The sequence below is a fragment of the Anolis sagrei genome, chromosome X (assembly GCF_037176765.1).
Source record: "Anolis sagrei isolate rAnoSag1 chromosome X, rAnoSag1.mat, whole genome shotgun sequence".
NCBI classification, from domain to species: Eukaryota; Metazoa; Chordata; class Lepidosauria; order Squamata; family Dactyloidae; genus Anolis; species Anolis sagrei.
The window spans coordinates 108163778-108181065 of NC_090034.1; positions in this window are offsets into that span (position 1 = coordinate 108163778).

The following is a 17288-nucleotide window of genomic DNA, read 5'->3' on the forward strand; positions in this document are numbered from 1 at the left end:
TTTTCTGTTGGTCATGGGGGTTCTGTGTGGGAAGTTTGGTCCAATTCGATTGTTGGTGGGGTTGACAATGCTCTTTGAGTGTAGGTGAACTATAAATCCCAGCAACTACAACTCCCAAATGTCAAGGTTTATTTTTCCAAACTCCACCAGTGTTCACATTTGGGCATATTGAGTATTCATTTCAAGTTTGGTCCAGATCCATCATTGTTTGAGTCCACAGTGCTCTCTGGATGTAGGTGAACTACAACTCCAAACTCAAGGTCAATGCCCACCAAACACTTCCAGTGTTTTCTGTTGGCCATGGTAGTTTTGTGTGCCAAGTTTGGTTCAATTCCATCGTTGCTGGAGTTCAGAATGCTCTTTGATTGTAGGTGAACTATAATTTCCAGCAACTACAACTCCCAAATGACAAACTCAATCAATCAATCTGCCCCCCTCCCCACCCCCCACCCCACCACTATTCAAATTTGGGCATATCGGGTATTTGTGCCAAATTTGGTCCAGTCAATGGAAACACATCCTGCTTATCAGATAATACATTACAATTAATAACAGGAGCAAAACTACAGTTATGAAGTAATAAAATACAGGGTTAGTCAAAATGAATAGGCCAAACATACATACAATTAATTTTCTTATTGGCCTATTCATTTTGACTAACGCTGTAATTGTATGGTTGGGGGTCACCACAACATGAGGAAATGTATTAAGGGGTCGCGGCATTAGGAAGGTTGAGAAACACTGGCTAGGTAGCTTGGGCCGGAACTGTTTAAGGCTTTATAGGTCAACGCCAGCACCTTGAATTGAGCCCGGTAGCAAATTGGCAGCCAGTGGAGCTGGCGCAACAGCGGGGTTGTGTGCTCCCTGCGTTCCGCTCCTGTTAGAATCATGGCTGCCGTATGTTGGACTAATTGAAGCTTTCGGGCTGTCTTCAAGGGCAAGCCCACGTAGAGAGCGTTGCAGTAGTCTAGACGGGATGTAACCAGAGCATGGACTACTGTGGCCAAGTCGGACTTCCCAAGGTACGGGCGCAGTTGGCACACAAGCTTTAACTGTGCGAATGCTCCCCTGGTCACCGCCGAAACCTGGGGTTCCAGGCTCAGCGATGAGTCCAGGGTCACTCCCTGCGCCTTCAGGGGGAGTGTGACCCCGTCCAACACAGGCTGTGACCCTATGCCCTGTTCGGCCTTGCGACTGACCAGGAGTATCTCTGTCTTGTCTGGATTCAGTTTCAATTTGTTGTCCCTCGTCCAGTCCGTCACAGCGGCCAAGCACTGGTTCAGGACTTGGACAGCCTCCTTAGTAGCGGGTGGGAAGGAGTGACAGAGTTGGACATCATCTGCGTACAGATGACATTGCACCCCGAAATTCCGGATGATCTCTCCCAGCGGCTTCATGTAGAGCAGTGGTTCTCAACCTTTCTAATGCTGCGACCCCTTAATACAGTTTTTCATGTTGTGGTGACCCCCAACCATAATATTATTTTTGTTGCTACTTCACAACTACAATTTTGCTCCTATTATGAATCATAATGTAAACATCTGATATGCAGCATGTATTTTCATTCACTGGACCAAATTTGGCACAAATACGTGATATGCCCCAATTTGAATACTGGTGGGGTTGGCAGGGGATTGATGTTGTCATTTCGGAGTTGTAGTTGCTGGGATTTATAGTTTATCTACAATCCAAGAGCATTATGAACTCCAAAAATGGAATTGAACCACTCTTGCCACACAGAACTCCCCTGACCAACAGAAAATACTGGAAGGGTTTGGTGGGCATTGATCTTGAGGTTTGGAGTTGTAGTTCACCTACATCCAAAGAGCACTGTGGACTCAAACAATGATGGATCTGGACCAAACTTGGCACAAGCACTCAATGTTCCCAAATGTGTACACTGGTGGAGTTTGGGGAAAAAAGATTCTTGACATTTCGGAGTTGTAGTTGCTGGGATTTATAGTCCACAAAGAGCATTCTGAACTCCACCAACAATCCAGAGAGCACTATGGACTCACACAAGGATGGATCTGGACCAAACTTGCCATGAATATTCAACATGTCCAGTGTGAATGAACACTGGTGGAGTTTGGGGAAAATAGACCTTGGATTTAAGAGTTTTAGTTGCTGGGATTTATAGTTCACCTACAATAAAAGATCATTCTGTTCCCCACCAATGATAGAATTGGGCCAAACTTCCCACATGGAACCCCTATGACCAACAGAAAGTACTACGTTTTTGGATGGTCTTTGGTGACCCCTCTGAAACCCCTTCGTGACCCCCCCAGGGGTCCCGACCCCCAGGTTGAGAACCACTGATGTAGATGTTAAACAACATGGGAGACAATATTGAGCCCTGATTTCCGATTTCCCCTCCCTCATTTCTCCCTGGTGATCCCAGTATCCCAAAGGAAAGTCTAGTTTTCCCTAAGGGCAATGCTCACTCTCCTGTTGATACCAACGGGCTTGTCACTTACTTGGATGCCAAATGGGGACTTCCTCTTTCTCCAGGAGTGAAGCTATTCTCAAGGAAAGAAAGAAAAGAATTAAGAGATAAGTCCACCTTCACCATACCAGAAATAAAACTTGATTGAACCAAACTAAAAGTAGATGCATGTGTGTTGCATACAGATACTATCAGAGGTACCCAGTGTCGCCTGGGTTTGCATTTTGTAATGGTATTTATTAGGCCTGGGTAACAACGCAAAAATTTGTTTCTAAAATCGATTTGTAATTGGGGTTTTTTTTTTGTTTCGATATTTAAAATAATTACAAAACTTTCCCAAAAAAAAGTTTCGGTATTTACGAAATTTCGTAAATATTTACAAAACATTTTGTAAAGATGGCGCCCTTTTTTTTTCAATATTTTTTCAATATTTTTTAAATTTAATTATTAATTTAGTAGAATAGGGATTAATTATTATTAATTATTATTAAGGAGGGAAGGCAGGCACTCACTCTGGCGGGCCCTCTCGCTCGCCGCTCGCTATTATTATTAATAGGCAATGCTAAGCAAGCTGGCCAATTGCAACATTCAGGCAGGAAGCAGCCAGACCATGAAGCTGCAAGGCCATTCGATGCTCATCAAGCTGGCCAGCTGCAACATTCACGCTTGCCTCCAGCAGACAAGAGTTCTTCCTCCCACCCTGAACATTATTCCACAGATAATCAACCCCACTTGCCTAGTTTCCAACAGACCTCACAACCTCTGAGGATGCCTGCCATAGATGTGGGTGAAATGTCAGGAGAGAGTGCTTCCGCCCCTCTCGCTCGCCCCTCTCAGCAAGCATCGGCAGGCGGTGATCTTACGTATTTCCGAAATGGACGGAAATACAAAATTTTTTGGCGCCTGCCGTTTCGATATTTAAAAACACTTCCAGGTTAAAAAAAATGTTTTGTAATCGTTTCGTAATTCAAAAATTAACGAATTTTTTAACGAATTACGAATTAACGAAACGAATTGACCAGCCCTAGTATTTATTAGTAAACGAATGGTTCATGTCTTTTGTATTGCCGAAGGCTTTCATGGCTGGAATCACTGGGTTCTTGTAGGTTTTTCAGGCTATATGGCCATGTTCTAGACCTCACAACCTCTGAGGATGCTTGCCATAGATGCAGGTGAAATGTCGGGAGAGAATGCTTCTAGAACAGTGTTTCTCAACCCGGGATGTTAAAGTTTCTGGGAGTTAAAGTTTCTGGGATTTATAGTTCGCCTACAATCAAAGAGCATTCTGAACTCCACCAACAATGGAAAGGAACCAAACCCCCTGACAGAACTCCCCTGACCAACAGAAAATACTGGAAGGGTTTAGTGGGCATTGACCTTGAGTTTTGGAGTTGTAGTTCACCTACATCCAGAGAGCACTGTGGACTCAAACAATGATAGATCTGGACCAAACTTGGCATGAATACTCAATATGTTCAAATATGAACACTAATGGAGTTTGGGGGGAAATAGACCTTGATATTTGAGAGTTGTAATTGCTGGGATTTATAGTTCACCTACAACCAAAGCACATTCTGAACTTCACCAATGAGAGATTTGGGCCAAACTTCCCACACAGAAAATACTATTTTCTGATGGTCTTTGGTGACCCCTCTGACACCCCCTTGTGACCCCCCGAGGGGTCCCGACCCCTAGGTTGAGAAACACTGTTCTAGACCTAACAATCTCTGAGGATGCTTGCCATAGATGCAGGTGAAACGATAGGAGAGAATGCTTCTAGAACAGTGTTTCTCAACCCAGAGGGTCGGGAGAGGGTGTCCGAGGGGTTGTCAAAGACCATCAGAAAACACAGTATTTTCTCTTGGTCATCTGGGTCACGTGCAGAAAGTTAGGTCCAATTCTATTGTTGGTGGGGTTCAGAATGCTCTTTGATTGTAGGTGAACTATAAATCCCAGCAACTACAACTCCCAAATGTCAAGGTCTATTTCACCAAACTCCAGTAGTGTTCACATTTGGGCATATTCAGTATTTGTGCCAAATTTGCTCCTGATCCATCATTGTTTAAATCCACAGATGTAGGTGAACTACAACTCCCAAACTCAAGATCCATGCCCACCAAATCCTGCTAGTGTTTTATGTTGGTCATGGGAGTCCTGTGTACCAAGATTAGCTCAGTTCCATCATTGGTGGAGATCAGAATGCTCTTTGATTGTAGGTGAACTATAAATCCCAGCAACTACAACTCCCAAATGTCAAGGTATATTTCACCAAACTCCAGTAGTGTTCACATTTGGGCATATTGAGTATTTGTGCCAAATTTGCTCCTGATCCATCTTTGTTTAAATCCACAGATGTAGGTGAACTACAACTCCCAAACTCAAGATCCATGCCCACCAAATCCTGCTAGTGTTTTATATTGGTCATAGGAGCCCTGTGTGCCAAGATTAGTTCAGTTCCATCATTGGTGGAGATCAGAATGCTCTTTGATTGTAGGTGAACTATAAATCCCCGCAAGTACAACTCTCAAATGATAAAACCAGTCCCTCCCCCAACCCCACTAGTATCCAAATTTGGGCATATTGGGTGTTTGTGCCAAATTTGGTCCAGTGAATGAAAATACATCCTGCATATTGGATATTAACATTACGATTCATAACAGGAGCAAAATTACATTTTTGAAGTAACAATGAAAATAATTTTATGGTTGGGGGTCACCACAACATGAGGAACTGTATTAAGGGGTCGTGGCATTAGGAATGTTGAGAACCACTGTTGTAGAACATGGCCATGTAGCCCAAAAAACCTATAACAACCCGGTTAATGTTTTGTTTATAGGGGTGGTTCTATCCTCAAACAAAAACACAAAGCAGTACTTTCTCTGTATTGTCGAAGGCTTTCATGGCTGGAATCACTAGGTTCTTGTGGGTTTTTTCGGGCTATAGAGCCATGTTCTAGAGGCATTCTCTCCTGACGTTTCGCCTGCATCTATGGCAAGCATCCTCAGAGCTAGTGAGGTCTGTTGGAAATAGGACAATGGGTTTATATATCTGTGGAATGGCTGGGGTGGGGCAAGGAGCTCTTCCCTGCTGCAGTTAGGTGTGAATGTTTAGCTGATCACCTTCATTAGCATTTGAAGGCCTGCCTGAGCCTGGGAAAATCTGTTGCTGGGAGGTGTTAATCTGTGCCTGGTTTTTTCCTTTCTGTTGTTTTGCTGTTGTGATTTTAGAGTTTTTTTAATACTGGTAGCCAGATTTTTTTTCATTTTCATAGTTTCCTCCTTTTTGTGGAAATTGTCCACCTGCTTCTTGTGAATTTCAATGGCTTCTCTGTGTAGTCTGACATGGTGGTTGTTGGTGTGGTCCAGCACTTCTGTGTTCTCAAATAATATGCTGTGTCCAGGCTGGATCATCAGGTGCTCTGCTTTGGCTGACTTCTCTGGTTGAAGGAGTCTGCAGTGCCTTATTAAAAAACTCTAAAATTATAACAGCTAAACAACAGAGAGGAAAAAACCAGGCACAGATTTACACCTCCCAGCAACAGATTTTCCCAGGCGCAGGCAGGCCTTCAAATGCTAATGAAGGTGATCAGCTGAACATTCACACCTAACTGCAGCAGGGAAGAGCTCCTTGCCCCACCCCAGCCATTCCACAGATATATAAACCCTTTTTCCTAATTCCAACAGACCTCACAACCTCTGAGGATGCTTGCCATAGATGCAGGCGAAACGTCAGGAGAAATGCCTCTAGAACATGGCTCTATAGCCCAAAAAAACCCACAAGAATCCAGTACTTTCTCTGTCTCTCAGGGATGGAGTGCACTTGGCCAATTTAGCTCTCCATGGTAACCCTCTAGTGACCTCTTGTGGTAACAGTGACAGATATAGATAGATAATAGGCTTGGGCGATCCAGTTCGTTAATTTCGTTATTCATTATTGATTCGTATTTAAATTAGCTTACGATCCAATATCGAGCCATGCAGGAATAGTGTGAGGACTAATTAAGAAACGAAACAATTTTTTTCCAATTTTTGTAATTATTTCGTAATTATTTCGTAATTATTTTCGTATGTCTGGTGCATTGTATTGTATATTATATTATATTATTATATTATATATTATATTACTATATTATTATATTATATTATAATTGTATATTATAATGTAATATAATATAATAATATATATAATATATAATATATAATATAATAATAATATAATATAATTTCATAAATTATTATATTATATATATTATATTGTTATAATAATATCTAATATAATAATAATATATTATATATTATATATTGTTATAATAATATATAATATATAATATAATAATATTATAATAATATAATATAATATAATATAATATACAACAATATAACATAATATAATAATAATAATAATAATATAATATAGTATAATATAATATAATATAATATAATATAATATAATATAATATAATATAATATAATATAATATAATATAATATAATATAATATAATATAGTTGTTGTGTGTTTTATCACACCAACACTCAACAACAGAGGGAGAGGGAAGCTTCAGAAGTTCCCCTCTTGTCCCATTTGGAGGGTTTTTTAGCATATTGTGCAATTGCGTCCGACATTAACGAATCAATTCGTAATTTACGAAATTTCGGAAATTTCAAAATTTTGAAATCTTAAATTTCGGAAGTCCTCAGAATTTCGAAACGCTAGCGCACCCTAGAAACGAAAGGAGTTTACAACCAATTTTTTTCTTGATCGCCCAAGCCTAATATAGAGCATTAAAGTTCTTGTAATAGAGAACTTTATTTACTTTATTTTCCAGGTCACCAGACTGGGCCACAGCAATGCATGGCAGGGGACGGCTAGTAATCTATATACATTAAAATGTAATGCTTGGCACTTACTTGGATCCCAAACGGTGGCTTCCTCTTTCTCCAGAAATGAAGCTATTCCCAAGGGAAGAAAGAAAATAATTAAGAGATGAGTCCACCTTAACCCTACCAGAAAGAAAACTTGATTTAAACATAGGCATTATTATTATTATTGTGTGGCGTTTTGTGTATTTTAAATCGGTTTTAATGTTTTTCATTGTTTTAATTGTGTTGTTTTTATCGTTCCTTGATGCTTTTTATGTCTTCTAGAAAGACATAAAAGGAATAATAATAATAATAATAATAATAATAATAATAATAATCAAAAACTCGAAAACCACTGGACGAATTGCTGCCAAATTTGGCCACAAGACACCTGAGAAAAATGTATAACATCACAAAGGACGACCACCTCACCCGCTTCATAGGAAACCTGCTACAAAACAGGAGCTTTTTTGTTGAGTTCCAGGACCAGAGAAGCAGATGGTGGAAACAGAAGAACGGCCTGCCTCAGGGGAGCGTGCTTGCCCCATCCATGTTCAACATCTACACAAATGACCAGCCACTGCCAGAAGGGACAGAGAGCTTCATCTATGCTGATGATCATGCCATCACCGCTCAAGCAGGGAGCTTTGAGATGGTTGAACAGAAGCTCTCCCAAGCTCTAGGTGCTCTTACTGCCTACTACAGGGAAAACCAGCTGATCCCTAATCATATATCAAATATTTAATATCACAAAGGACAACTGTCTCACCCACCTCATAGGAAACCTGCTACAAAACAGGAGCTTTTTTGTTGAGTTCCAGGGCCAGAGAAGCAGAGGGCGGAAACAGAAGAACGGCCTGCCTCAGGGGAGCGTGCTTGCTCCATCCATGTTCAACATCGACACAAATGACCAGCCACAGCCAGAAGGGACAGAGAGCCTCATCTATGCTGATGATCGTGCCATCACCGCTCAAGCAGGGAGCTTTGAGATGGTTGAACAGAAGCTCTCCGAAGCTCTAGGCGCTCTTACTGCCTATTACAGGGAAAACCAGCTGATCCCTAATCATATATCATATATTTAATATCACAAAGGACAACCGTCTCACCCACCTCATAGGAAACCTGCTACAAAACAGGAGCTTTTTTGTTGAGTTCCAGGGCCAGAGAAGCAGATGGCGGAAACAGAAGAACGGCCTGCCTCAGGGGAGCGTGCTTGCTCCATCCATGTTCAACATCTACACAAATGACCAGCCACTGCCAGAAGGGACAGAGAGTGTCATCTATGCTGATGATCGTGCCATCACCGCTCAAGGAGGGAGCTTTGAGATGGTTGAACAGAAGCTCTCCGAAGCTCTAGGTGCTCTTACTGCCTACTACAGGGAAAACCAGTTGATCCCTAATCCATCAAAAACACAGACATGTGCCTTTCACCTCAAGAACAGACAAGCATCCTGAGCTCTGGGAAGGAATCCCACGCGGGCATTGCAGTGCACCCAAATATCTGGGAGTCACTCTGGACCGTGCTCTGACCTACAAGAAGCACTGCCTGAACATCAAGCAAAAAGTGGGCACTAGAAATAATATCATACGAAAGCTGACTGGCACAACCTGGGGATCACAACCATACACAGTGAAGACATCTGCCCTTGCACTATGCTACTCTGCTGCTGAGTACGCATGCCCAGTGTGGAACATATCTCACCATGCTCAAACAGTGGATGTGGCTCTTAATGAGACATGCCGCATTATCATGGGGTGTCTGCGCCCTACACCACGGGAGAAATTACATTGTCTAGCCGGTATTGCACCACCTGACATCCGCCGGGAAGTAGCAGCCAATTGTGAAAGGACCAAGGCAGTGACATCTCCAGCTCATCCCCTGTTTGGGTATCAGCCAGCACGTCAACGACTTAAATCTAGAAATAGTTTTCTAAGATCTACAGAGACACTCGCTGGAACACCCCAGCAAGCGAGAGTCCAAAAGTGGCAGGCTCAAACCCAGAACCTCAACTAATGACTGATACTAAATGAGAGACACACAGAGGACTGGGTGACTTGGAAGGCGCTGAACAGACTGCGCTCTGGCACCACGAGATGCAGAGCCAACCACAAGAAATGGGGCCACAAAGTGGAGTCCACGACACACGAGTGCGGAGAAGAGCCAACCACTGACCACCTGCTGCAATGCACCCAGAGCCCTGCCACATGCACAATGGAGGACCTTCTTGCGGCAACACCAGAGGCACTCCAAGGGGACAGCTACTGGTCAAAGGACATTTAATCAACTACCAAACTTGCAAACTTTGTGTTTTGTGTGTTTGTTTGTTTTGTTCTGTTAGAAATGAAATATAATTGACTGGTTGCCCTGACACGACAAATAAATAGCTCTTGTGTCCTTCCCCCAAAAGTTGATGGGTCCATTGGAAATAAAGAACAAGAGTGTAAATCGATATTACCCTTCTGGTTGTTTTGTTATCTGGTACGTAATCAGGCCAACGATGAAGACGGACCCAATCAGGCAGCCGAAGATGATGCCTGCCATGGTGCCCACGGTGATGACCCTCTCCTGTGGTATGCCCGGATCTGGAGGAGGAGTGTTTGCTGGGAACACAAGGAAACACCATTAGGACTGCCATAGGACGATGGGACATGTTATCCACTCCTACATCTTTACTCAAAGGCTCTGCTTCCGCCAACCCATCTGGGATACCTTGTTGCCATAAGTTCCAGAAATGTAGGTTCTGTTTTTTTAATGACTACAGCTCCCATAATCCCCTTTCTGGATGTAGGACACACAGATCAGTGATCCCAAATTGATTACACTGAACTTCACTTAAATGAACCTTCTTTTTTTTTTACTATATATATATATAGATAGATAGATAGTAGACTTGGCCTCATGTAAGTCGCCCCGAGTCCCCTTGGGGAGATGGTGGCGGGGTAAAAAATAATAATAATTATTATTATTATTATTATAATTATTATTATTGTTGTTGTTAGAGCACATTGACCACTGTTAGCCCACCAAGTTTCAGAACGTTCCACTTATCCACAAATTTTTAAGGGATTTTCAAAGTTTTTATAAACTCCTTGAATATTTCTATATAGTGATACAAGACAACAGGGGATGTTTTCCCCCAACTTTCAGAAATATTAATCAATTTACTGATTTTAGGGAATTTCTTTAAGTTTTGAGAGAAACATATATATGGAAGGAAGGAATATATATGTGTGTGTGTGTGTGTATGGTGGGGTATAAATAAATTATTATTATTATTATTATTATTATTATTATTATTATTATTAGAGCACATTGACCACTGTTAGACCACCAAGTTTCAGAACGTTCCACTTATCCACTAATTTTTGGGAAATTTTCAAAGTTTTTATAAACTCCTTGAATATTTCTATACAATGATACAAGATAACAGGTGAGCTTTCCCCCAACTTTCAGAAATATTCATCAGTTTACTGATTCTAGGGAATTTCTTTAAGTTTAGAGGGAAACATTTATATATATGGAAGGAAGGAATATATATATGTGTGTGTGTGTGTGTTTGTGTGTGTGTGTGTGTGTTTGTGTGTATGTGTGTGTGTTTGTGTGTGTGTGTGTGTGTGTATGGTGGGGTATAAATAAATAAATAATTATTATTATTATTATTATTATTATTATGAGACCACGCTGACCACTATTAGCCCACCAAGTTTCAGAACGTTCCACTTATCCAGATAGATAGATAGAAGACTTGGCCTCATGTAAGCCACCCGAGTCCCCTTGGGGAGATGGTGGCGGGGTATTAATAATAATAATAATAATAATAATAATAATAATTATTATTATTAGATCACGTTGACCACTGTTAGCCCACCAAGTTTCAGAACGTTCCACTTATCCAGATAGATAGATAGATAGATAGATAGATAGTAGACTTGGCCTCATGTAAAGCGCCCCGAGTCCCCTTGGGGAGATGGTGGTGGGGTATTAATAATAATAATTATTATTATTATTATTAGACCACGTTGACCACTGTTAGCCCACCAAGTTTCAGAACGTTCCACTTATCCAGATAGATAGATAGATAGATAGATAGAAGACTTGGCCTCATGTAAGCCACCCCGAATCCCCTTGGGGAGATGGTGGTAGGATATAAATAATAATAATAATAATAAAAATAATAATAATAATACCACATTGACCACTGTTAGCCCACCAAGTTTCAGAACGTTCCACTTATCCACAAATTTTTAAGGAATTTTCAAAGTTTTTATAAACTCCTTGAATATTTCTATATAGTGATACAAGACAACAGGGGATGATTTCCCCCAACTTTCAGAAATATTCATCAATTTACTGATTTTAGGGAATTTCTTTAAGTTTTGAGGGAAACATATATATAAAACATATATATATAAAATTTCTACGAAATTTCGTAAATATATATATATATATATATATATATATATATTAGGCCTGGGTAACCACGGAAAAATTTGGTTCTAAACATGTTTTGTTTTTAGGGGCCCTTGTGTTTTGTTTTTTTTAATAATTCCGAAATTTTCCTTTAAATTTTTTTAAAATTTACGAAATTTTGTAAAAATACGAATCGATTCGTTAATGGTGGACGAGATTGCGCAATATGCTAAAAAAACCTCCAAATGGGACAGGGGGAACTTCTGAAGCTTCCCTCTCCCTCTGTTGTTGACTGTTGGTGTGATAAAACACACAACAGTTATAAAACTTGCACCATACATGTGAAAATAATTACGAAATAATTTCGAAATAATTTCGAAATAATTACGAAATAATTATGAAATAATTTCGAAATAATTACGAAATAATTATGAAATAATTACGAAATAATTATGAAATAAATTGGAAAAAATGTTTCGAATCTTAATTACTCCTCACACTATTCCTGCATGGCTCAATATTGGATTGTAAGCTAATTTAAATACAAATTAATAACGAATTACGAAATTAACGAACAAAACCGCCCAAGCCTAATAAATATTTTTCCAATATCTATTTTTCCAATATCTCATCATCAATATAAATATATATGTGTATGCATATCTATCTATATGCCACAACAGCTATTTCATTTAATGTCTCTAACCAATAAAAGTTCCATGGAGGGATTTCTTCCCAGCCCAGCACAGAGATCGACTTACTAGGAGTCTCAACCGATCCTCCTCTTTGCAGATTCAACCATTAATTGGAACTCTGTTGGGCTCCTGCGACAGAGGGACACATCTCTCCCCTTTCCTGATTGGAGCTTCCTGATGCTGAGCAGATTTCTGAGAAATGTAGTTCAGGGCTGGGCCTTTTGCATTCTCTGATATAGAACTCCTCACATTCCCAAACTACATTTCCCAGAATTCTGCTCAGCATCAGCAGGGAGAAAACAGAGTTCGCTGGGAAACAAACGAAGAAAGCCCAGAATTCTGGGAAATGTAGTTCAGGGCAGGGCCTTTTGCATTCTCTGATATAGAACTCCTCACATTCCCAAACTACATTTCCCAGAATTCTGCTCAGCATCAGCAGGGAGAAAACAGAGTTCGCTGGGAAACAAACGAAGAAAGCCCAGAATTCTGGGAAATGTAGTTCAGGGCAGGGCCTTTTGCATTCTCTGATATAGAAGTCCTCACCTTCCCAAACTACATTTCCCAGAATTCTGGGCTTCCTTCGTTTGTTTCCCAGCGAACTCTGCTTTCTCCCTGCTGCTTCCCTCTCCTCATGGCGCAAGGCCATTCATTTAAAGAGGAAAGGCAGCCTTTTTGGCTTTGCTTTGCTTCTTTGCACTGAAAATGAAACTGACTCTGGGAGGCTTCCAAGATTTACAAAATTCAAATGAAAACTATTGGGTACGTTTTGATTCCTAAGTTTTTAGAGCAGGTCATGCCCATGTGTCGGATATCGCCTCGTAAGCACGAATTTAGCTAATTTGATATGACTTACGAGGACTAACAATAATTTTGTCAAAGGCTTTCATGGCTGGAATCACTGGTTGTTGCAAGTTCTTCCGGGCTATATGGCCATGTTCTAGAGGCATTCTCTCCTGACGTTTCGCCTGCATCTATGGCAAGCATCCTCAGAGGTTGTGTGGTCTGTTGGAACTAGGAAATGGGTTTATGTATCTGTGGAATGACCAGGTGGGACAAAGGACTCTTGTCTGCTGGAGCTGGGTGTGAATGTTTCAACTGACCACCTTGATTAGCATATAAAGGCCTGACAGTGCCTAGAGCAAACTTTTGTTGAGAGCTGATTAGATGTCCTTGTTTGTTTCCTCTCTGTTGTTGTGCTGTTGTAATTTTTGAGTTTTTTTAATACTGGTAGCCAGATCTTGTTCAATTTCATGGTCTCCTCCTTTCTGTTGAAATTGTTCACATGCTTCTTGTGGATTTCAATGGCTTCTCTGTGTCGTCTGACATTGTGGTTGTAAGAGTGGTCCAGCATTTCTGTACTCTCAAATAAAATGCAAGGAAGCAAGGAAGCAAAGCAAAGCCAAAAAGGCTGCCTTTCCTCTTTAAATGAATGGCCTCGCGCCATGAAGAGAGGGAAGCAGCAGGGAGAAAGCAGAGTTCGCTGGGAAACAAATGAAGGAAGCCCAGAATTCTGGGAAATGTAGTTTGGGAAGGTTAGGAGTTCTATATCAGAGAATGCAAAAGGCCCTGCCCTGAACTACATTTCCCAGAATCCTGGCCTTTCTTCGTTTGTTTCCCAGCGAATTCTGTTTTTCCCCTGCTGATGCTGAGCAGAATTCTGGGAAATGTAGTTTGGGAAGGTGAGGACTTCTATATCAGAGAATGCAAAAGGCCCTGCCCTGAACTACATTTCCCAGAATCCTGGCCTTTCTTCGTTTGTTTCCCAGCGAATTCTGTTTTCTCCCTGCTGATGCTGAGCAGAATTCTGGGAAATGTAGTTTGGGAAGGTGAGGAGTTCTATATCAGAGAATGCAAAAGGCCCTGCCCTGAACTACATTTACCAGAATTCTGCTCAGAATCAGGAAGCACCATGAAGAGAGGGAAGCAGCGGGGAGAAAGCAGAGTTTGCTGGGAAAGAAATGAAGGAAGCCCAGAATTCTGGGAAATGTAGTTTGGGAAGGTGAGGAGTTCTATATCAGAGAATGCAAAAGGCCTTGCCCTGAACTACGTTTCCCAGAATTCTGGGCTTTCTTCGTTTGTTTCCCAGCGAATTCTGTTTTCTCCCTGCTGATGCTGAGCAGAATTCTGGGAAATGTAGTTTGGGAAGGCGAGGAGTTCAATATCAGAGAATGCAAAAGGCCCTGCCCTGAACTACATTTCCCAGAATTCTGGGCTTTCTTCGTTTGTTTCCCAGCAAATTCTGTTTTCTCCCTGCTGATGCTGAGCAGAAATCTGGGAAATGTAGTTTGGGAAGGGGAGGAGTTCTATATCAGAGAATGCAAAAGGCCCTGCCCTGAACTACATTTCCCAGAATTCTGGGCTTTCTTCGTTTGTTTCCCAGTGAATTCTGTTTTCTCCCTGCTGATGCTGAGCAGAATTCTGGGAAATGTAGTTTGAGAAGGTGAGGACTTCTATATCAGAGAATGCAAAAGGCCCTGCCCTGAACTAAATTTCCCAGAATTCTGGGCTTTCTTCGTTTGTTTCCCAGCGAATTCTGTTTTCTCCCTGCTGATGCTGAGCAGAATTCTGGGAAATGTAGTTTGGGAAGGTGAGGAGTTCTATATCAGAGAATGCAAAAGGCCCTGCCCTGAACTACATTTCCCAGAATTCTGGGCTTTCTTCGTTTGTTTCCCAGCGAATTCTGTTTTCTCCCTGCTGATGCTGAGCAGAATTCTGGGAAATGTATTTTGGGAAGGTGAGGAGTTCTATATCAGAGAATGCAAAAGGCTCTGCCCTGAACTACGTTTCCCAGAATTCTGGGCTTTCTTCGTTTGTTTCTCAGTGAATTCTGTTTTCTCCCTGCTGATGCTGAGTAGAATTCTGGGAAATGTAGTTTGGGAAGGTGAGGACTTCTATATCAGAGAATGCAGAAGGCCCTGCCCTGAACTACATTTCCCAGAATTCTGCTCAGAATCAGGAAGCTCTAATCAGGAAAGGGGAGAGATATGTCCCTCTGTCGCAGGAGCCCAACAGAGTTCCAATTAATGGTTGAATCTGCAAAGAGGAGGACCGACTGAAACTCACTTCTAGTAAGTCAATCTCTTTCTACAACAATAATTTTGTACAGTCCTACTACTTTACATGTGAAAAAAAAGTAATTAAAAAAAGAAAGAGTGCCTCTATTTGGCCATGTAGATGCCCCCAGAACCCCAAATCTTTACGGTCTCTCAGGACGTGCAGGAAGGTTTTTCCAATCTCGGTCTCCGTGGTGGTGTACTTGATGACGTGGTAGATCGCCATGTCTTCAATGACCAGCCCGATGATGTGCAGGGAACATTGATCCCTGAGGGCCTGCCTCCCGTTATAGGCCTTTCCCATCGTGATGTTCTCGACAGGCTTGATCTCATGAAAGAATATCAGAAGCTGTTGACCACGGAAGCTCCTGAACCACAGGCAGGAGGTCACGTTCCGCTTCGTCTGCTCTGGGATCAGTGTGACGTAGCCTCTGAGCATTGGGTACTCTGGGACGAATGAAATGATGATGGTTTCGTTTTTCGTGGCTTGTGAGTGGGCCATGAAGAAGCATGAACTCAAGACCTGGGCTGGTTGAAGAAGCCAACACTCAGTATTATCTTTCTAGCACAGTCATATCTGATTGTCCACACACGCGTACACACACACCAATTGTATTCCAATTGTAAACAGGGTAGAACATTTATTTATCCATATTTCATTGCACAATACTTTCCCTTTTTGCATTAAAATTAAAAGGGTGCGACTATTACATGAGGAAAAACACCTGCCTTTGATTCTCTGTTTTCTGTTGTTGCTGTTTTTAAAGAAATTGCCTTGCCCCCGAAAGAGGAGGATGAAGAGGGGTGATCCAGCCCCAAACAAGCAGCTCCATTCCTGTTTGTTCTTAAATCGCAGAGCCATTTGGGGCTGATCCTCCCTCCCTTCCTTTCTCCCTCCCTGCGTTCCTTCCTTCCTTCTATCACAATCATATCCCATTATCCATACACAGAGATCGAGAGTGGCATTCCAAGTTGTAACTGGGGTAGAACACTTACCCATATTTCATTGGATAATAGTCACAATGTTTTTTCATAAAAAGAGGATGCGACTATTATGCGAGGAAAAAATCTGTCTTTATTATCCATACACACACATAGAGGGAGTGGCATTCCAAGTTGTAACTGGGGTAGAACACTTACCCATATTTCATTGCATAATAGTCACATTGTTTTTTCATAAAAAGAGGGTGCGACTATTATGCGAGGAAAAAAATCTGTCTTTGGTTCTCCGGTTTCTGTTGTTGTATTTAAATAAAGTGCCTCACCTCTAAAAGGGATGAAGAGGGATGATCCAGCCTCAAACAAACAGCTCCATTCCTGTTTGTTCTTAAATTGCAGAATCATTTGGGGCTGATCCTCCCTCCCTCCCTTCCTTTCTCCCTCCCTGCATTCCTTCCTTCTTTTTAGCTCAATCATATTCCATTATTCATACAGAGAGAGAGAGAGAGAGGCTTTCCAAATTGTAACTGGGGTAGAACACTTACCCATATTTCATTGGATAATAGTGCGACTATTATGCGAGGAAAAAATCTGTCTCCATTATCCATACACAGAGAGAGAGAGTGGCATTCTAAGTTGTAACTGGGGGTAGAACACTTACCCATATTTCATTGCATAATAGACACAATGTTTTTTTCATAAAAAGAGGGTGCGACCTCTGAAAGGGATGAAGAGGGATGATCCAGCCTCAAACAAACATTTGTGCCTCACCTCTAAAAGGGATGAAGAGGCATACACAGAGTGGCATTCCAAGTTGTAACTGGGGTAGAACACTTACCCATATTTCATTGCATAATAGTCACAATGTTTTTTCATAAAAAGAG